Source organism: Talpa europaea (assembly GCF_964194135.1).
Source record: "Talpa europaea genome assembly, chromosome: 11".
Classification (NCBI taxonomy): domain Eukaryota; kingdom Metazoa; phylum Chordata; class Mammalia; order Eulipotyphla; family Talpidae; genus Talpa; species Talpa europaea.
Window position 1 is genome coordinate 57,896,073 of NC_140078.1, and position 23,165 is coordinate 57,919,237.

General features: G+C 40.5%; 1 protein-coding gene and 1 pseudogene across 14 annotated transcripts in view; both read left to right on the forward strand.

Annotated features, from left to right (window-relative positions):
- Positions 1–23,165, forward strand: part of MAGI1 (membrane associated guanylate kinase, WW and PDZ domain containing 1) — a gene marked incomplete at both ends in the record, with an annotated part of 646,110 nt that overhangs the window by 400,348 nt on the left and 222,597 nt on the right. The gene's annotated exons all lie outside the window — the stretch shown is intronic.
- Positions 11,521–11,918, forward strand: LOC311180224 (large ribosomal subunit protein eL27-like; annotated as a pseudogene). Its single transcript has one exon. The product of its transcript is annotated as a large ribosomal subunit protein eL27-like (transcript).

Here is a 23,165-nt window from a genome sequence, read left to right on the forward strand (position 1 = left end):
AGAGGTCTGCTGTAGCATGTGGGTAGCTCCCTGGCTGGGGATTAAACTTATGCTGCAGTGGCTGTGGATAGCTTCATAGGTTGCATCTTAACCCGTGAACCACCAGGGAGGCCCTTAAGCTAAGTGTTTTAATTATAGTTTCTCATTTAATCCTTTTGGAATTCCAACACAATAAGTACTGCTATTATTCTCATTTACAGGTGAGGAAACTGAGGCTTTTTACGAATAGGTGACTTGCCCTACAACTGTGGAATAGGACTGGAACCCAGTCAGTTGTGATAGATGTTAGAGCTCCCACTTTAAAAAAAAAAAAAAAAAAGATTTATTTATTTACGCATACAAGAACTGGGGTACAGGCCAGTGGTGGAGGGAGGTGAGAGGATTCACCAGAGACAGAGTGGGGAACAGAACAGGCAGATTGATCGAAGTACACTGCTGAGGGGAGCAGCGAACAAGTCAGGAGAGGTCTGCTGCACCATGTGGGTTAGCTCCCTGGCTGGCTGGGGATGGAACTTGTGCTGCAGTGGCTGCGGATTGCTTCATAGGTTGCATCTTAACCCCTTGCTCAACCAGGGAGGCCTCCCACTTTTTAACTACTGCATTTCTTTGCTCAGACCATGTATATGTATATACCTACTGATTATGCTTCGAAACAAGTGAGGAAGAAATTATTGTAAATGGACCAAAAAAAATCTGCTAATGGGGTTTTAGAGGAATATAAAAGTATAATTATTATTATTGTTGACATATATTGAGCACTCACCTTGTATTAGGTTTTATTATATATTAGCATAACTCATTTAATCCTCATAATAGTCCTGTGATGTAGGTGTTGTTACTCTCCATATTCAAGGAAACTGAGGAATAAAAAGGTCAAATAACTTGCTCAAGATTTCATAGCTAATCAACAATAGAGCTATGCTGTGCCATTCTAAGTTTCACTCTTTATTTTTCTTTTTCCTCTTTTTATTATTTTTTTCTTACATCATTGTAATCCCCATAGTTCTCCCGCCACCTTAACACCCATGAACCATCACCATATTATCTTGTGTTTTTCCCTTTCCTGTTTTGAACACCTCCCTCTTCCTCCCTTGCTGTGTGCCTCATATCTATGGTCAGCATGCTAGTTTCAACAAAGTTAAAAGCTAGGTACAGGGCCTCCCTGGTGGTGAAGGGCGATTGAGTGCCGCACTGTGAGGCTGTCTGTGGACTCTGCAGTGTGGATTTGATCCCAGCAGGCCGGCCAGCGAGAATCCCACCTGGTGTGGCAGACCTCTCCTGTCTCGCCCGCTGCTCCCCTCAGCAGTGTCCTTTGTTGGTCTGCCTGTTCTGTTCCCTGCTCTCTCTGGTGAGTACTCTCACCCTCTCATGCATCTGGCCTGTACCCCAGTTCTAGTATAAATAAATAAATCTTTTAAAAAAAAAAAGCTAGGTCCAACGTAATTTTCAAGGTCAGTAGGCTGTTGACCTTTAAAAAATGTATTACCTTGGCTTTCTAATTATGATTGCTGTAAATAAATGAACTTGACATTTCTTTTCTTTTCTTATCTTATATGACAATTACAAACAGACCTTATAGGATAGTCAAGAATTGCCTTTTCTGTATTAGTTTTCATCATCAATTGATTTGATGGATACACATTCCTTCTTTCTACCTCTAAGCAGTTTTGCACAATCTCAACCTCATTTAATTAGTGATTTGGGGGACGAAACCCTTGTGTATATTATAGTAGAATTATGGAAAGAAAATGTTGCGTGGGCTATAGGTGTAATATCCTTTAAATATATATGACTTGAAAATGAGACATCAGGGCCGTGCTGGTGGTACAAGGGGTTAAGTCACAGCACTTTGAAACTATCCATAGCCACTGCAGCACAAGTTCGATCCCCTGCCAGGGAGCTACCCACATGGCACAGCAGACCTCTCCTGTCTTGCCCTCTGTTCCCCTCAGCAGTGTATTTCAGTAGATCTGCCTGTTCTATTCCCCACTCTGTCTCTGATAAATCCTCTCACCTCTGGCCTGTACCCCAGTTCTTGTATCCATAAATAAATGAATCTTAAAAAAAAAGAAAGAAAATGAGACATTAGATGAAACTATCAGGTGGACTGAAATCCTATCCAAGTTCTGACAGTGTTGCCTGTAGAACTCTAGCTAATTCTGGAAATGTATGTGTTTTTAATTTTTTTTTTCTCAATGTGTAGAAGTTTGTAACTACCATGATTTTGGTTGAGTTTCACGTTTGCTGTTCACCCTAGTCCTCCCATAGGCTGCCTATTGAAAGATGTCATCAGCTTCCTACGTGACTTTGGAATCAGGCACTGATGTGTATTCACCTCAGTCTGGGCTCCCCTGAGGAATTTCATACTTTTTCAGTTGAATGTAGATGTGGATCATTACAAATTGAGAAACAAACTGTGAGAGATAACTAAAAAATATGGTATCTCTAAGGAACATGTAGTAGTTGAAAAAAAGCCTGTTGATGTTTTGTTCTGAATTCATATTGTAGACTTTGGGGCCTAACCAATATTTTCCCTCCTTTTCTCTCTTTTTTTCTTTCCTCCACCCCCTAGATACCCTTGTCCCTTTTTCTTCTTCCTTTTCTTTGTTCCAGACTCTGGCAGGATAACAGGACAGTAACTGGAGCTAGGCATTTCTGCATTCTAATAGAGACCTTTTAAAACAATGTATAAAATAAACCTAGTAAGTTATGTAATCACAAGAGTGTAACTTGTTATCACATAACCATTACCCAGTTCAATATCTGGAAGGAACACTTTGAGCATTTTAATAGACTCCCTCTTGTCTCTTCTCCTTCAATACTTGATTAGATTAAGTTTGCCTGTTCTTGGATTTCATATGAAAGGAATAATATATATTCTTTTTTTGAACTTGTTCTCCTAACATTACTTCTGTGAGATTCATCTATATTATGTTCATGTAATAGCAGTTTGATTTTTTTTATTGTTTTGTTGTTTTGCACATCCTTGTTAAAGTGGACATATATATGTGCTCAATTCCCAATTAGGAGTAGGATTGCTGGATCTCATTGTAGGCATATGTTTAGCTTTAGTAGACATTGCCAAACAGTTTCCAAGTGATTGTACCTATTTGCACTCATACCTCGTTGTGTAAGAGTTCCAGTGGCTCTTCATTTTCACCAACATTTCCTATTGTCAGTCTTTGATTTTTTATCATCCTGGTGGATATGCAGTGTTTGTAGTTTGCATGTTCCTGCTGTAGAATGATCTTGAGCACCTTTTCAAGTGGTATTCGGATGTCTCCTTTTGTGAAATTCCTGTTCAAGTCTTCCCATTTTTCTTTTTATTGGGTTGTCTTTTTTTTTTTTTCTTGCTGATTTATAGAAATAGCTGGGTTTTAAATTTCTACTCTGCTCCTTATTAGCTGTGCTTGACAAGAGTTACCTGACCTTTTTGAGCACCATATATAGAATCAGGCCTGCAATATCTGCTAGATAGGTCATGGTAAGCATGCCTGAAGGAGATGTATGTTAGCCACTGACCATAGTTGCAAACACAAAGAAGGCATGGGTGAATAGTATCTAAATGAAGAAAAAAATCTGTTCTTAGATGTATAGCCCATTAAGATATTGTACTGCCTTTCCTGTCTTTCTCTTCTCCTCTGTCTTCTTTTTAGAAATGTTCTACAAAGGGAAAGGCAGTGACCATGGGCATTGTGCACAACGGACTAGAGTGATTGGTTTCTTTAAGGATTACTGAAAGGAACACTTAAAGGTATATCAGTTTTCCTAAGAATTTTGTCCTTACAATGGATATTGTGAGAATAAGGAGAGAGATTCTGCAAAACAGAATAAGATAAATTAAAGAATTAAAGAAATCTACCTGCTCTGGGTAGTGATCAGAGCACATCCTTTATTTCCTCTTCCTTGTTGTCCTTAAACTTAGTTTACTTATTTGCAACCTTAGCGATAATAATACCTCCCTTCAAGAGCTGCCATGAAATTTAGCATAGTCTTGGATTCCTGTAAGCACATCACAGATGGGGTTGGTCATGGGTATTGGTCATGGTGGTGATGGGGATGATATCAGAGATGCTGAAGATACTTCTGTTAATGAATATTATACCATTCCCAGTGAAAAACTGCTTCAGGGACAGAGTCAACAGCAGTTTGGGAGTAGTGTGACTTACAGTAGAAGGGGGGAGAGTGAGTAAGGAGCAAATAATCCTCTGCTCTGTGGAGATCTGGTATGCTATCTGACTGTGAGGGACTGTTCCCAAATGTCCATTTCTATTCTAGATTCATAAATGATAGACATGACCTGGGCATCCCAAGCCATATGACATAAGATAGGTTACTTTGTTTGATTATATCTCTCCAAAATATACAGAAACAAGAATAGAAATGAACTGTAGTGGCATGGGTTGTTGTTGGAACTTGCCTTAAGCACCTTGATCAGCATTGACCTAAATCTGGGTTTTGTGGGAACTGTCTGGAGAAGTAGCCTCCTTCAGCTATCAGAGCTCAGGATTGTGGTTGCTGAGTGACCATAGGCTTTTTTTCCCTTTTTGCATAGAAAAACTGGGGTGCAGGCCAGAGGCATGGGGTAATGGTAAGAGGAGTCACTAGGACAGAATGGGGAGCAGAACAGGCGGATTTAGCCATCCTCCCTGGTCAGGATCCAACTCAGTTTGTAGAAGTGATAGCACTGAGATTTGACCCCTTGGCCACCAGGGAGGTCTGAACATAGGCTTTGGATATGGCTAGAACTGATTCACACCCCCTCCTTTCTCTGCTTTGTGATTTTGGCAAACTACTTCCCCAAGGTTTCCTAATATAAAAATAGAAATAGCACCATCCCTATAAAATTGTGGTCAGGGCCTCCTCCGTGGCACAGGGGTTGAGTGCTGTGCTGTGAAGCTGCCCACAGCCTCTGCAGCGCTGGTTCGATCCCCGGCCACCAGCGAGGGTCCCACATGGCACGCAGACCTCTCCTGCTGTGCCCGCTGCTCCCCTGAGCAGTATACTTCATCAGTCTGCCTGTTCTGCTCTCCGCTCTGGCTCTGGTGAATTCTCTCACCCTCCCACACTTCTGACTGTACCCAGTATTTGTACCAGTAAATAAATAAACAAACAAATAAATAAATAAAATTGTGGTCAGAATTAAGTTACATGATAAATCAGAAACACCACGGGAAGCTTAGCACATAGCAATTCAAACTGCAGAAATATATCCATGTAGTTTATGACTAGAAATGCACACTGTGTTCATTTCCATGACAACTTTTTACTGAGCAGATTGGAGGAATACATAGGAAGAAGCATCTTCTGTTTAACTACCTTGCTCCACGCTAAGACTTGCTGGAGCTCATCTCTGTGTTGTGGGTAAAAATGGGCTTTATTGCTTGATGTTTATTATAGCAATTGCAATTGAGTTAAGTCTGCTCTAGATCTAACCCATCCAGGCTGAGTTTGTAATTTACTAACATAAGGCACACGGATGACTGTATTCAAATGGCAAGTACAATATTGTACATTTATATGTTCTTTCCTCTTCATTAACTCTGATCTAAGGAATCCCTTCTGCATCTGTAAAGGTAAGACAGGCACCCTAGAAGGGTCTAGTTTGTCCCCGAGGGCTAGCTTGTCTTTTATTTCTCAACGCCTGACTCTCCATCACTGAATCTTTGTCTCTCTGCAGAAGGTGGGCACACACTACAGTAGTGTGTGGCCCCCCAAAAGCACAATTGCCTTCAACATCATATCATATACACTGGCAAGTAGCAAATCTGTATTTAATGTGTCCTTTTTATTTATTCATTGTATTTCTTCATTGTAACAGATTTATTCAGAAGTTCTGTCGGCTGGTATGTGAGTGTGGTGAAAATGTTCTGACATGTACATGGTGAATATACTGTTAGGAGTCCCTCTTTGTGTTTTGAAGTGAAGTCCACAAGTTTGATGTATTAATAGTTTCAGAGGGTTTTTTTTTTTTTTTTTTTTTTTTTTTTGTGGGACCCTCGATGGTGGCCAGGGAACGAACCAGCTGCAGAGGCTCCTCACAGCCCAGCTCTCAACCTCTGCGCCACCAGGGGAGGCCCAATAGTTTCAGAGTTTTAAAGGCATAGAGGTATGGTCTGTTGAACAAGCCATTTGTTGAGCCGCTCTAGTCAGACCAATTTAAACAGTCAATTTTCATAATATCCCTTGTGCAAAAAAAAAGAAAAACAAGACCAAAAACAAACTTTAAGGTTCCTGGAATTTTCACCTTTAATAGCCCATTACAGGATCATTCTTTCTGTTATCAGCTATCTGAAATTGCATATTTGCATTGTGTGAACCATTTTCAGGCATAACAGCTTAAACTTTGTTTTTTCTGCATTTTCTTGGAGAATCTGTAAAAAATCCTCATTTGATTTCCATCCAAGAAAATGGTTGTCTTTCAATCTTGAAGAGAACATTGCAGTATTAGTAATACTTTCAGCTAAATATTGCATTTCTGTTCTAGCTTCATTTCTTGCTGAAATTTCCAGCCTAGGAATTCTTGATTCCTCATTGCTGTTTGGTTCCGCAGTTAACTAACAAGGCAGGAAATTGTCAGTGGAGTTGTTTCTTCATAGAGGGGTCACTTCCTCACACTTCCAGTTCAAGTTAAAATTTAGCAGCTGGAAAACAGTATCTCAAGCTGGTCATTTTTTTCAGTAGTGGAAATCAAAGGTTATTACAGGAAAAATATTCCTCCCTTTGGGTATATAATTAACCAGGAAGTGATTTGTTATTTTTGAAGTAATTTATCATTCATATGATGAAAGTCATCATTTTTCATGAGTTACAAAAAAAAAGCAACTCTAGTAAAATGTCTGGTCAATATGTTGGCCTTATTGTTAGCCAACTTGGTCTATTTACATAAGACCTATTGAGGCACTTGGGTTTTCCTTCCTAATCAACACTAACCAACAATATTTTCTTTAATAACCACTGATATTTATCATTTCTTAAATAATCATTATAAATGTATTTCAGTATCTAACTAAACATCATTTTCTATGTACAACTTGGCTGCAGAATCTAAGCACAGCTTAAAATGTTATACAGAGTGATTTTTCACTTTCACCAAGGTCTCTCTTGGTCACATAGTACTGTTAATTTTGATTCTCATATACATATATTTTTCAGCACTTGGAATCTGTTGACCATAAATGGACATATTTCATGTGACATTTCTTCTTTCTGAAAAGTTATTAAATCAAAGATGTATCTTATAATTAATGACATCTTAGAACTAAGAAAATCTTCCTATTATAAAGTATACAAGGCTATTCCTTTATGTTAACTCTACTTTGAGTTTAGGGTTAGGCTTCCTAGTCCAGCATTGAGCCAGCTTTTAGTTGTTTAGAGATTTTGCCTTCAGTTAGAGTAAATTATCATTAGGTGGTGGCAATAATGCCACCCCCTTAGCTATCCTCCATGGTTCAGCTAACCAGCCAGACAATTTAATCCAAGTTCCCCAATGAATGCCTTAATTTTTTCATTTCAGTAATTAATTTTATTATATACGGAATACATGTTTTATTAAAAAATGAAAACGTCACAATTAATTTCACTGTCCCTTTTGACCATCCCACCCCCATACTATTTTCTTCATCATAACTCATCACTTTAAGGATTTATTTTTATGTATTTATGCATAAGAGAACCAGGGTGTAGGCCACTAGGGCTGGGGGCCTGGGTGGAGGGGAGGTGAGAGGATTCACCAGAGACAGAGTAGGAAAGAGAACAGGCAGATTGACTGGAATACACTACTGAGGGGCGCAGTGGGCGAGACAGGAGAGGTCTGCTGTGCCATGTGGGTAGCTCCTTGGCCTGGGATCAAACTTAGGCGGCAGTGGCTGGGGATAGCTTGAGAGCACTGAGAGAGACTTAACTCTTGTGCCATCAGGGAGGCTCACAACTCATCATTTTAAAAGTACTCCTCTAATACCATTTTCCAGTCTTTCATAAATATGTGCAAATCCATAGAAAATAGATAATATAAAGTGGAAATATTGTGTGCTTTTGGATTAACATAAGGATGCCAGTCTCTTTCTAGGAGTCTTGGTAAAATCTGTCTATAAACCATCCAGATCTAGTCTGTGTGTTTTGTGCCTTATTGGAGCTAGGGAAAGAGAGGGAGGAGATTATTCTTTAACCTCATTTTAGGTATAGTCATCTAGATTTCTACTGCTTCTTAAGACAGCTTCATTAATTTGTTATTCTAGGAAATGATCTACTCTAGCTGATTTTGAAATTGACTGACATAACTCTGTACATATTAATTTTATACATGAAAATAAAATTCTTATATATTTGTAATGCCTCTTTGTTTTGTATCTAAAGTTGATTGATTGTGATTTCTCCCCCTTTTTTCAATTTTATTAGTCCTTTCATAGAAATAGCCAATCCTCTTGATTATTTTCTTTATTGCCTGCAATTCCCTCTTTGTATTTCTGCCTTAATTTTACTATTCCCTCTTTCCATCTTTTATAGACAACTTTATGGAAATATAATTCACATACTAAACTATTCAACCATTTAAAAATAATAGCTTTAAAAATATTCACAATACTGTGCAACTGTCACCACAATTAAGTTTAGAATATTTTTTATCACCCTCCAAATAAACCCTGTACCCTTAAAGTCCAAATCCCTAGGAACTATTCATCTACTTTGTATCTATAGATTTTCCTCTTCTGGATCATTTCACATAAATAGAATAATGCAATGTGTGGCATTTTGTGTCTGACTTCAGTTATGTAGCATGATGTTTTCTGAATTCATCCATGTTGTAGCATGTATTATTGCTTTATTTCTTATTATTGCCAAATAACAATCTGTTATATGGATACATCACATTCTGATTGTCAATTTATCAGGTAATGAATGTTTGGATTATTTCCATTTTTTGGTTGTTAATATCAATAATGTTGCTGTGCACATTCATATATAAGTTTTTTTGTATATGCATTTGTTTGTTTCTTTTAGATTTACAGCTAGGGGTATGCCTTAACTGTGTATCTTTTTGAGTAACTGTCAAAAATGGCTGTGTCATTTAACATTCCTATTTATGATAGTTCCAATTTTCCACATCTTCACCAATTCTTCACTTTTTAATGATAATCACTCTAGTGAATCTCATTGTGTTTTTGATCTGCATTTCCCTAATGATTTTGCACATCTTCTCATCCTCTTATTGACCAACTGTGTGCCCTCTTTGGTGAAATGTCTATTTGCAAAGCTAAATTGGGTTGTCTTTTCATTGTTGACTGGTAGGGGTTCTTTATATATTTTAGATACCAGTCCCCTATCAGCTGTATATCATTCTCAAATATATTCTCCGACTCTATTATCTTTTCAATTTGATGGTAGCATTGGTTTTAGTATAAAACTTTTTATTTTGATACAATACAATTTATTTTTATTTCCTTTTTGTTTTATGTGTGTTTTTGGTGTCATTGTCTAGCCCCAGGTCATTTACTCTTATGTTTACATCTAAGAGATTTATTATTTTAGGCCTTCCATTTAGGTCTATGATCCATTTTTAGTTAATTTTGTTTATGGTGTGAGATGGCTTCATTTATTTGTATGTAGGTATCCAATTGTCCCAACACTATTTGTTCAATTTTTCACCTTTTTTTAAAAAAAAGTTTATTTTATTGCTTTGTAAGTAGCAAGCATAAATTATTTTCTTTCTCTATATGCATTTAAGGCTATAATCTTTTTATATAGTTTAATCTTTGCTTTATTGTCATAGTACATGTACATAAAATTCATGAAGATTTTGACTTGTTGAAAGAGATACATCATTGATAGTGTGGGGGTGGGCTTCCTGGAGGAATTAAGACAGTGAATCAGAGTATAATGTCTCCTTTGGAAAGATTTTATTAAGGGAAAAATGACCTTCTTCTTTTTGGTGATTTAATTTTTAAAAATACTTTTACATCATTGTTCATTACTTTATTTTATTATATATATTTTATTTTATATATTTTTTACATCATTTTTCATTTTTGCACAATGTATGCATTTTCATCTTGGTTATAGTCCCCATACAATTCCCACCCACCTTGTTTTGATCCTACTCCCTTCTCCCCCCGACCCCCTGTAGTGTGTCTCTGGCTTATAGTTGCTTGTTGATTTTGATTTTTACTTTATTATAATTAGTATTTTTCCTGGTCCCTTATTTAGGTTTTCTAAATTCCTGCTATGAGTGAGACCATCCAGTATCCAACAGGCATATGAAAAAATGTTCAGCATCACTTGTAATCAGGGAAATGCAAATCAAAACTACAATGAGATACCATCTTGCGCCAGTGAGAATGGCACATATTAAAAAAACTAGCAACAAGAAATGTTGGCAAGGATGTGGAGAAAAAGGAACTCTCCTGCACTGCTGGTGGGAGTGCAAACTGGTCCAACCACTATGGGAAGCTGTGTGGAGATTTCTTGAACAACTAAACATAGAGCTTCCATATGATCCAGCAACTCTACTCCTAGGTAGACACAGAAACATTAATTCAAAATGGCACCTGCACCCCTATGTTTATAACGGTGCTATTTACAATAGGTAAGCTCTGAAAACAACCCAAATGCTCAAAAATAGGTGACTGGATCAAGAAGATGTGGTATATATACACAATGGAATATTACTCAGTGATCAAAAAAGATAAACTCATGCAATTTGCAGCAACATGGATGGGAGATTTTATTTTATTTTTAATAATTTTTTGCATCTTTTCTGTTAATTTCTATTTTCATTGCATTTCACTCTCTGAATATAGTCTACATTATTATGCCAGTTCAATATAATTTTATCTAAAGGGCATTTCTATTAACAAATAACTGTAGAGTTGTTTTTGTATTTTCTTTACATGTGCCTGTTTATTACATCCAGTAGTGCTATATATTTGGTATGTGCTCAGTAAGTATTTGTGGTAAGATTTGAAGAGAGCAAGCTTTTAGAGGAAATCCTCACTTAGGTTAGAAATGATTGACGTGGCAGTGTTAACTAATTCCTACTGACTACTTATCTCTGTGCCAGACATTTGTCTAAGTACTGTGTCTCGGTCTTCATAATAATCCTATGAGGCAGGAACTCTTTATACCCATCTTGCAGATGAGAAAGTGGATATATTGCGAGGGAATTCTTCTTACACCATGATTCACAGCAACACAGAGTCAGAGGTGGGTTTTGAACCCAGCTATTCTAGTCCCAGATCTACTCTCATAACCACATGTTCTACTCATTCCCAAGTGGTCTCTTTTCCACAATATCTAATCAATCTGATTCCTAATCATTTCTCTCATTGCTTTGAATGCATCCATGTGAATTCTTACCCTTTTCTCACAATTGTTTATTAAAAATTGCTAGTAAAGAAGTATGTACATACGCCCTTTTTGCTGTAGGCCCGAGTGGTTGCTGCTGAAATGGGCAAGTTCATGAAACCCGGGAAGGTGGTGCTGGTCTTGGCCGGATGCTACTCCGGACACAAAGCGGTCAAGTTCATGAAACCCGGGAAGGTGGTGCTGGTCTTGGCCGGATGCTACTCCGGACACAAAGCGGTCATTGTGAAGAACATTGATGATGGCACCGCAGACCGCCCTTACAGCCACGCTTTGGTGGCTGGAATTGATCGCTATCCCCCAAAGTGACAGCTGCCATGGGCAAGAAGAAAATTGCCAAAAGGTCAAAGATCAAGTCTTTTGTGAAAGTGTGTAATTACAATCACCTCATGCCCACCAGGTACTCTGTGGATATCCCCTTGGGCAAAACTGTTGTCAACAAGGATGTCTTCAGAGATCCTGCTCTTAAACGCAAGGCCCGACGAGAGGCCAAGGTCAAATTCGAGGAGAGGTACAAGACTGGCAAGAACAAATGGTTCTTCCAGAAGCTGCAATTTTAAATGTTTTGCTTTAGTCATTACAAATACAAAAAAAAAAAAAAAAAAAGAAGTATGTACATACACTACACTGTCACTCTACGCTGACCTTAAGATACTGTATAGCTCTGCCCTAAGCTCTAGAAGTTCACAAAGGAAGACTCTTTCATGGCCTATTTGTTTTTAAATTTTCATGTGTAACAAAAGAGTTGAGAAGAAATGTGACGAAATGCCTTTGCTGTCTTATGCTGAAGACCACACAAACTCATAGAGCCTCAGGCTTTGAGATCAAGTGTGTAATCTTATAAAAAAAAATTAGTAGATTTTCATGGAATCTATTCCTTCTGCTTTACTTGTAAATTGAAAAACCTGGTCTTAGAGCTCTGATTGAAAATAATTTGTTATTGTTAGGGATATTTCCAAACCAAATGAGGGCTATTTTTCTCCCTCTATTGAAGATTATAAAGCTACATCCTTGGATATTTATTGAATAAAAGTTCCCTTCTTTCTTTCATAAAGAGAATGGTTTTGTATTTTTGTTCCCTTTGGTACAGTCTCTGTGTAGCTTCCTTGCAAAAAAGCAATTTAATTTGTACTGCACAATCATTTTCTTGTGGAAAACTAATAAAATACAAATTCCATTTTTCAGCATTGGGTTGTGGCTAAAAGCTTTTGAAAGTTTTATGTAGATTCTACTTTTTCCTTCTTTTTTCTTTTTTGATGATTAAGAGGGGAAATGATGTGAATGTTCATATGTATTATGTACATGGTTGATATAAAGTCGCTGCTCCCTTAAATTTATTGTTTCTCTTAAACCAAAAATGTAAGCTAATACTTTGCATTCAGCTCTCTAGGCATATTCACCGTTGTAAAAGTAGATGTTAAGTAAAAATGAAGCAAATTAATGTTTTTCTTCCAAGGTATCTTGTTTACTTTTTCTGATGGACTGAGTGATGTCTAGGCTGCTGGTGTTAGCACTTGACCGGGGGCCACTTCAGGACCCCCAAACTTGTATGCTTTGGAGGGGTCCAGTCATCTGTGTGTTCAAAGGCAAAGCAGACTGTATGTGTGAAAGAACTATAATAGAATTAGTGTGAAGAGAGAGAGAAATAATAAGAACTGCAAGAACAAGAAGAAAGTTTGTAATAAGAGTTTTCCCAGTGAAATACCACATGTTACCCATCCCTTCGTGGGTAAATGCCCTGCCAAACAGAATCAGCCCAAAACAGGGCCACGGAAGCCCAAATGTTTGTCACAAGACCGAGGCACCTTCTGGTGGGGAACCATAGGAAAGAGGTTCTAAAGCAGGTTCCAGAAAGCTGGGACCACAGGAGATACCATATAAAGACAATGGCTGCTACTGTCAGCCTCCCAAGTGTCTCTCACACATTTCACAGCTCTATTTCCTGCCTTTCCTTAGTCAGGGGCTCCCTCCAGGACCACATGGGCACGGGAACCTGACATGCCAAGTGAGGGGGGAAGGCAGTGGCCTCTAATAAGTGCCTCTAAATGTCTTTACTCCCTGTGTCTCTTTTCATGTCTCCTTCCCAGCAATATAAGGGGACAAGTTAGGCTGAAAAAGCAAGAGCGCTCCTTTTTCTTTCCCAGAGCCCACCTGCCTTCCCTGTTACACCACTTCACCTGACCCCACAGTTAAGCAGAGGCTGGGAACATGGTTCCTCCCCCAACACTGGTGTCTGATTTTCACTGATTGAAGCCATGGGAGCTGTTCCAATTTGTAGGTTCCCTCGGAAGTAGAAGATGAAGGTATTTATTTTGTGGGATAAAAGAAATAAAGTCAGAATAATAATGACAATAATGATAGGTACTATATTTATTTACTGAGCACCTTTTATGTGTGGTGAGCTGTGCCAGGTGTTTGGGGTATATTTTCCTCACAACAATTAGGTAGTTTTGTTCCATTCTTTACATAATGAGAAAGGGGTAGAGACCTGGCAAGTACCGTACCCACGGTCAGACAGCTGGAAAGTGGAGAGATGTGTCTTTTGTGTCTTTTGGCCATCAAGAGTGGCCAGATGACAAGAGCATTAGAAATGCCCGCACTTTGGATTATTCTGGGAACAGATGAGCAGACAGGCATATAGTGACTGTTGAATAATAGCACATGTGAGGGAACAAATTTTATTTTTCAAATGTTATAAAATCCAGCTGATACTACCTTTGAGAGAAGGATGTATATGTTGCATTGTTTTTTGAATGGCTCTGTTGCCCTGTCACCCGTTTCTCCCTCTTCCTTAAGACTCCTTCCCCATTCTGCGAAATTTACCCATTTTTCCTTAAAGATTTATTTATTTATGCATACAAGAACTGGGGTATAAGCCAGAGGTGCAGGGGGGTGAGAGGATTCACCAGAGAGAGTGGGAAGCAGAACCGGCGGATCTACTGAAACACACTGCTCTGAGGGGAGCAGCGGTGCAAAACAGGAGAGAGGTCTGCTCCGCCATGTGGATTGCTCCCTGAATGGCCGGGGATCGAACTCTTGCTGTAGTGGCTGGTGATAGCTTGATAGTGCTGTCTTTAACCCCTGCACTATCAGGGAGGCCCTGAAATGTACCCATTTTGAATGTAGGTTCTACCTTGCCTTTCTCCTTCCTACACCTCAGGAAGATAAATGTTTCCTTTCTTACCCCCTTTGCTGTTTTCTTGTTATTCCTTACCTCAGGACACCTTCTAGTCCCTTTATCTCCTCAAGTCTGAATTGTGGTAATGATTGGAGGTTGGGTGCCCCTGGGTTCAGGGAAGGGCTGTGGCCTGCCTTCCTCAGGCAGTTGGAGGGTTTTCTCTATCCTGAGGCAAGGAAGGCATGGTTTCAGCAGTTGTCAAAAACGCCCACTCAGCAATAGATAAAACTTACCTTTCCAAAGCCAGAGGTCTCTCTATAAAGAGCCACCAATGGGGTGAGGGAGTTGGGGAGGAATGCTTCCTCTGAAGGAGAATAGAGATAATACTACTGGATTTTCCAGATTCTTCTAAAGAGTACATTTGAATGACAGAGAGAGAAGCCTTAAGGAAACAGCATGATTTAGGAGCTGATTCTACCCTTATCTTGAAGTGTCAGTTTCTTGGAAGTGGCTTCTTGGAATTAATATTCAGAGTCTCTCCATCCACTTTCATTGTAACTGCAAGCAAGACAATTATTTTAAACATAAGAGATATCTTCTCAAAATTCCCTCCGGAGTTGAAGAAGAGGCAGAAGTGGGTCCCCTAGAATGCACCGCCTGCCCCTTGCGCTTAGGATGTCAAGGTTTCACCTCCAGCTACCAGTCACCACCTCCCATGCCTCCACCCGCCTAACCACACACCCACCCAGCCTCCCGAGACTTGCAAACGGAGCAGCTTCGTTTCCCGCCTTTCCTTAGTCGGGGGCTCCCTCCAGGACCACGCGGGCGCGGGGACCTGACAGGCCAGGCGAGGGAAGGCAGTGGCCTCGCTTGGCTCCCGCCCGCTCTGCAGGTGCGGCCCTAATCCCCTGGCCTAGATATCCGGCAGCCTCTAGGAACCCGGGCTCTGTGATGTAATGCTCTTTTTTCACACTCCCGGCTTAAATACAGATGGAAATTGTTGTCATGTGTTAGATATGTCGCCAGTAATATAAAAGGCGCAAGCTTGGGCATCATCTCTTCCTTCTCACACCGTCAGCTGCTCCTGCTGCCAGCGCCTTCTTCCCTCGAAAAACTGCTCTGTGGTCAGGTGGCCGAGGTGCCCCCAGCTCGCCTAGGAAGGGGTTCAGAGCCCACCCCCCCACCCCCACCTCTCTTTACAGCCGCTGCAGAGCCGAGGACCAGCGTGGTGGGAGGCTCTTTCAGGCTCACAAAGGGAAGGATTAATCTTGGCGATTGGGCTGGGGTTTGCAGGCAAGTACAAGTGGTCCAAGATTGCCTCCTCGCTGCCCCCCGCCCCCGCCCCCTGCCCACCTCTGGATTCGAATACTCCGCAGCTGGAGGAAGCCTGGGGACAGGCAGGCGGCGGCAGAGGCGCCTTTCCACCCGAGGTTTGCGCTTGGGTTGTGGGAATATACATGGAGGTGAAGATGCCGCGTGTGGTGTGTGGACCAGGGAGGGGGGGTGGGGAAAACCGGACCAGCTTGGGAGGACCAGATGGCTGAGGCTGCCTTTTAATTCACCAGGCAGGCCCGTTTGGCCCGGCCGAGTGGGAGGGGGAGGTGGGGGGAAGGAAAAAAAAATCAGGGGTCAGTGGGTAGGGAGAGGCCGGGCTCTGGAGCAGATGCCTAGTGAACAATGGAGCTTTTGAAGGGGATGTTGGAGGAAGTGTGGCGCGCGCTTTGTATTGCCTCCTCCGCATTGCAGGTTGGAATCGGGCAGCTAAATTTTAATGAAGTGCATTCCAAAGTGTGCTCGTCAGCCTGGGCTTTCTGAGCGAGGGGCTCGGCTGAATGGGGACTGGGGGCAGGAGGGGGAGGGGGCCGTTGAAATGAGTTCCTGATGGATGGTAAAGGAGGAGATGAAAGCCTGCTCAGTGCAGAGGGCAGGGGAAGGGGTTGGGGGGGATCATTACGTCCCCGTGCATATTAATAGGCTCCAGCAGGTGTTGGTAAATGTATGTTGCTGCATTGTTCGGGCGCCCTGGCTGGGGACGGCTTAGGGAGAGGGATTGCTGCTTCTCCCGGGCGCGGCGGGCAAATGCCTTTGCACTTTCGAGGGCTTTGCTCGCTTCCGAGAAAATAAAGGCGCAAAGACCTGCGGTCCCCCCTCCCGTAGCCCCCATTTTAAAAAGAAAGAATGTGCAGAAGGCTCTTTAAGTTTGCTTCCTGGAAATTAAAGTGTGTATCTGAGCACTGTCTTATCTAGGTAAGATATGCATGTCTGTGGGCATCCAGAAAATACAAAGCGGAGTGTAGTCTGGCTTGCTGAGTGCTAGGGAGCTGAAAGGCTGTCCTCTCTATCCTGTGCTTGTAAGTGAATGGGCCGAGTCAGGAAGCCGGGGATTTTTAAGAGGCAGGAATGCTATCCCGCCCATCCTCTTCCCAAGTCCTAAGTCTAGCTGACCTGGGTACCTGGGTTCAAGGAAGCTGTCATCTCCATGGTGTTGGCACAGGGACTTTGCCTAACACACAAAGGGAGTGGATTTGTGTGTGAGCCAAATCATTGGGTATGTTTTGGTTCTTTGTAAGGATTAGGTAAGTAGTGCCCTTTTCTCTTTCCTAGAATTTACTGTGCTCAAGGCTCTATAATCTGAGAATCATTTAAAGGAATACTTAAGAGTGCTAGTCAAATAAGGCTGGCTGGTTTTTGTGGATGTTTGCTTCACTACTCCTCTTGAACTAGTATTCAGTGCTTTCAGATGCTGGGGACATATTTGTTGGGGGTTCAAATAAAACTGGAAGCTTTTGCATGAGGGCATTATGACTTTCAATATTAAAAAAAAAAGTAAGTATTGGTGTATATGCAATGCACATAAGCCCATGTATATTATATGCACTTGGTAACCCACAGAATAACATATTATCTTTCTGGTTCTGGGGTAGTACTCTTTTTAGTTAATAAAGGTCTTTTGTCATCTCCAAGGCTAATACTTTATGAAAATGGGTGTTTTATGGTAACTTTGGAAGTCTTCAAGTATTGATTGGATATGCTCTTATGTTCTTTTTATGATTTAACTTGTACTGTAACTCGTCAATGGAGACTTGTTCCTCCATTTCTCAACTGAGGAACAGAAGCATTCTGCTCTTGTTTCCCAACACCTTTCAGCTTTTGGTTTTGGGGAAGGGGTTGGGCCAGAGGGAAAGGATCCCTGCTGAGTCCCCTCCTCTAATCCCTAATTTTCTTGTCCCCCCTCCCACCGCACTGAATTAAATACTGAAGGTTATTTGTTTGCATACCTAAGTAGTTTCTTTCTTAGGCTGTGTATTTCAAGCTGTATGTCTGTGGCAACATTTTAAAAAATGTTTGGGTTTTGGCATTTGGATTTGTTGTGCTTATAATAAAGAGATGTGGAATCAGCTGGCTGTTCTTTTTACTTAATTATGACTCTGAATAGGTCTGTTATTACCTTTAGACTTGAGGCTTACCTGCTGCTCCTTGCTGTGAGCAAGCATGGGCAGTTGTGTTTATTATGGTACCTCCCCCAGCAGGGACCAGAGCTGCACTTCCTCTTATGTTAACTGTGGAGGTAATTTATGATGTGGCCCAGGTGTGTCTGCTGGTGCTCCCAACCCAACAAACGCAGGTTCTCTAAAAACTTGCAAATAAAATTTCTTGTGGGTTTCATTAATAGAAAAGACTTCCTTGAAACACTTCATTTTTTAGCTAGGACTGTTTTTATGATGAACAACTCTAGATCTTAGACATTACTATGCATAAAAACAGAAAATGTACCAATGCATTAAAGGCTCCATAGAAGCAATAACGTTAGGCTATATTATTAAGATATATCTCGCAGAGGCTTTTGATGGGGCATGCCTCCTTTCCCCCGATTTCTGTTTATTCTTGCCATGTGGCTGCATATAGGGAGGAAAAAGAAGAGACAATGAGCTCTCCATATTCATAAAGGGACCAGCCACCTTGCTTGACACCAGTTATTGAAGTATTACATTGTAATTTCTGTTTGACTCTCCTGTGTCATAAAAAGTGATGTAATACCAAATGAGGTTGCCTATTTAATAATCCCAATAAGTTTGTGTGTAAATTTCTGACATTAGCTTATTAGAGTTGCTCCAGGGAGAAAAATTGGGAGATAATAGTAACTAAAAGTACTATTTTTGAAGTTGAAAGTAAATATAGGTAAAATTTGATAGTACTAGAAGAAGCTTAAATCAAAAGATCCCTCCAATTAAAAGTCTCCAAATGTTTTTCTTTCTTTTTCTTGGCATGTTTATATTTTCTCTTGGACAAAAAAAAAAAAAAAAAAAAACCTTTCTTATTTGATAATCAGACCCCAGATATTTGGATGTAAGCATATACCTTGTAGTCCTGCTGATACCCTCTGGTACCAGAGAAACTGTCATGGCATTTTTTGAGAAGTCTGGTGGGAAGAAAGGGTAGCCCTGCTAACCACTCTTTAGGTAACTCTGCTGACAGCTTACAATAGGTCAGTTCTGGATGACTTTTAGGCTTTTGAAGGGTTAAAACACTATGTGCAAAGATCTTGCTTGCTTTCTCTTGTTTACCAGGTCTTGGTGACAGGTTTCTGCCATTGTGGGGCCTTACTTGATTCCCTTAGGATACCCACAGACAGGAAAATTATGTTCAAATTCTTTCTATGAATAGTGCGATGTGCCATGTTTCATTGATAAACCTATTTGACATGTGGTTCTTTACTGATAAAAATGGCATGGAATCCATTCATTCCCTAACATTCCAATGACTGGATGACTGAATGCTATCAGGATATCTGTTGTATGTTTTTTCCTGATGGTCTTGGAGCTGCAGTTGCTGATTTTTATTCCATCTGCCAATGAAATTGACATCCTTTACATTTTCAATAGGCTGTCAGACTCAAGAGTAACAAAAGGATGTGGACAATCTTACCTTTTACTAAGATGTTTGAGAAGATAAGCATGAGTAATAGAATGGTTTGAGGCTTGAAATTTAATCACTAGGTTGAAAATTCTTGAGAAAAATTTTAGCTTTAAAGTTTTCTTGAATGAAGAGATTTTTAAGGTTTACAGCAAAAGAAAAAAAAAAAACAACAGAATGCCTTTAACTCTATTTTGTGAGTCTTAACACTTATTTACAGAGGTTTTTGCTATTACTCATTCTATATCCCAGTTCTAATCGCAGTGCTTAGCACCTTTGTGTTTGGTATATACTTGAATAAGTAGATGCATTGAAAATTTTGGCTAGTCATTTTTAAGAAGTTTGAGCTACCTTCTAGAGTGGCGTTGTCATTACCAAAACAGAGTAAAAAGTACAACTCTGTGAAAAAAAATTAAAAATACTAAAAGAAAACCGTTTTCCCATGTATTTAAAATATGTATTCTTTCCCTCCAAAGTGATCATTTCTCCTCAGTTCTATTGGAAATAAAAAAGCTGTTAGGTTTCTATTCACTGAGTTATTGATTTTAAAAGTTGTTGCTATTCTCTTGTTTAAGAATCACCTTTACGTCTGAATACCCACACCGGTCATGTTTCTTTGCCTTAATAAAGATTAGATATGTGGGAATCTATACATTTGACAACAACCATAGGAAATAATTTTCTTATAAGACAGGGGGTGCCATAATTTTCTTATTAGTTATGGAACAATGCCAATCAGAGTTGCTTTAAAAATACATAATGATTGGGCCTCCCCGGTGGCGCAGCAGTTGAGCGCTGGGTTGCAAAGCTGCCCGCAGCCTGCGCAGCACCAGTACTATCCCCGGCCACTGGGCGAGGGTCCCACATGGCATGCAGACCTCTCCTGCTGCCCGCTGCTCCCCTCAGCAGTGTACTTCGGCAGTCTGCCTGTTCTCTCTGCTCTGGCTCTGGTGAATTCTCTCACCCTCTCGCGTTTCTGACTGTTCCCAGTGCTTGTATAAATAAATAAATAAATCTTTAAAAAAAAATACGTAATGACTGTAGATAGAGTCCTGATAGTGAAGCAAAAGAACTAACGCTTTTAACTCCTTTCCATGAAGTTTAGTAATCCAGTTTATGGAGGCTTCCACTGATTCCTTTTCTAGCATTTTGGGCACTTTAATTCACCATGTGTATTTTTTACCTGGAGGTAATTTCATATTAGAAGTGACTTACTTATAAGTATTTGGGTGGCTACTCTGTGCCAGGCATTTTTGAGGTATTGGGGATAGCTCAGTAAATGAAACAGAGAAAATCCTCTACCCCTCCTGGAGCTTGTATTAGAACCATGTTAATTTGGTCCTAATAAGATCAGGGAATAGGGAATAAAGTTGAAATGATTAGTTAAAACAAAATCTTTCAGCTGTGAGAAGTTTGTTCCTAAAAATTATTACGGTTGAAAAAACTGAAGTTTGCTTGATTGCTTGCAAAAAAGTCAAGCACAAAAGATGATAATAGAAATATCTTGCTTCATTCTTGGTACCAACCACCCGGTGTTCAAAGCATGGGTCTGAAGGTTGGTATAATCTAATCAAATATCACTTGGATGGAGAGATTCTAGGTTGTTTCCACTTTTTTTGTGTTACGAATTATGCTGTCATCACTATCTCTGCATAAGCCTATCTTTTTTTATTGCTACTACATATGAGCAGCTTTCCACATGACTGCATACGTATATGTACCCATCATTCTTTCTAATAATAACTGGCACATGTTTGTTAGGTGGCTGTTTGCTAGGGCTGGTTCGTTTGTTCTCACAAAATAACTCTAGGGTATATTCATTTATTCAGCAAGTATTTACTTAGCAACCTTTGTGCTAGGAACTGTTCCAGATACTTGGGATATTATCAACCAAAGCAGATAAAGATCCCTCATGGTGTTTATGTTCTAGTCAGAGAGACAGACAGTAAACAGTAAATATAATAGTTAAGTACATTGTTGGTATGTATGAGGGGCGAAGTCTGGTAAGATGGTCCAGACTGAGTGGATGGGGTACGTTGCAGCTTTAATTAGGGTGGCCAGGGCCTCCCTGGTGGTGCAAGGGGTTGAGTGCAGCACTGTGAAGCTATCTGCAGCCTCTGCAGCATGAGTTCAATCCCCAGCCGGCCAGGGAGCTACCCACATGGCGCAGCAGACCTCTCCTGTCTCGCCCTCTGCTCCCCTCAGCAGTGTATTTCAATTAGTCTGTTCTGTACCCCACTCTGTCTCTGGTGAATCCTCTCACCCCACACACACACACACTTCTGGCCTGTACCCCAATTCTTGTGTGCATAAATAAATAAATCTTTAAAAAAATAATTAGGGTGGTCAGGGTAGACCTCACAGGGAAAGGAACATTTAAGTGTCAACTTGAATGAGTGAAGGAAGGAGCCATGTGTGTTTCTGGGTAAAATACTAATGTTCTGTGGCACAAGTACAAAGGCCCTGTGGCAGAAATGGTGTTTGCATTGTCTGGGGAATAGCAAGGGAGCCAGAGTGGCTGGAATCAAAGGAGATAGGCTGAAACCGTGGGAGGAGGGGTCAGAATGTAAGGGAGAGCTGACACATCATGCCAGGTGTTTTTGATCATTTTAACCACTTTACCCAGGGTGAAATGGGAGCCAGTGGAGTCTTGTTTTAGGTAATGTATTAAGGCTTCATGGAAGGATGGAAGTTGAGTCCATAGATAGGATCCTGGTACCAGACTAGAGCAGTAATAATAGAGAGCAGTGTATGTCAGTAGATCTGACTATTCTGCTCCCCACTCTGTCTCTGGTGAATCCTCTAACCCCCAGCACCTCTGGCCTGTACCCCAATTCTTCACAAAAATAAATGAATAATATTAAAAAAATAGTAGAGACATAGAAGAAGCAGTTGGATATATTTCAAAAGTGATACTAAAATGATCTGATGATAAATGAAGTGAGGAGTGGGGAAAAAGAGGCATTGAGAATATCTCAATTTCCATTGTTCTTAAACCGGAACAACTGGAAGGATGGAACTTTGCTTTCTGAATTGGGCATTCTTTTGGTTGAAGATCTTTCTTAGGATGATGTAATTCAAAATTACCCTCTTTGGGCCTCCCTAGTGGTGCAGGCAGTTGAACACGGCGCTGTGAAGTAGTCTGCAGCCTCTGTAGTGCTGGTTCTATCCCTGCTGGCCGCGGAGCAATCCACACGGTGCAGCAGACCTCTCCTGTCTCGCCTGCTGCTCCCCTCAGCAGTGTATTTCAGTCAGTCTGCCTGTTCTGTTCCCCGCTCTGTCTCTGGTGAATACTCTCACCCTTCTGCACATATGGCCTGTACCCTGGTTCTTGTATAAATAAATAAATCTTTAATAAAAAAATTTAAAAATCCCCTCCTTTAAAAAAAGTACTTTTTTTTTTTTTAAAGATTTATTTATTTATACAAGAACCAGGGTATAGGCCAGATGTGCAGGAGGGTGAGAGGATTCACCAGAGACAGAACGGGGAACAGAACAGGCAAACTGACGAAATACACTGCTGAGGGGAGCAGCGGCAGACAGGAGAGATCTGCCGCACCATTTGGGACCCTCGCCTGTCGGGCAGGATTGAACCGGCGCTGCAAAGGCTGTGGACAGCTTCACAGAGCTGCGCTTAACCACCTGCACTACCAGGGAAGCCGCCCCACCCCCGCCAAAAAAATAGATGTACTTTAAAACTGAACATTTTAAATCTCAAAGATTTTGAAGATTGAAGACCTGCATATTTATTTTTTAATTTTTTTCAAAAATGTAT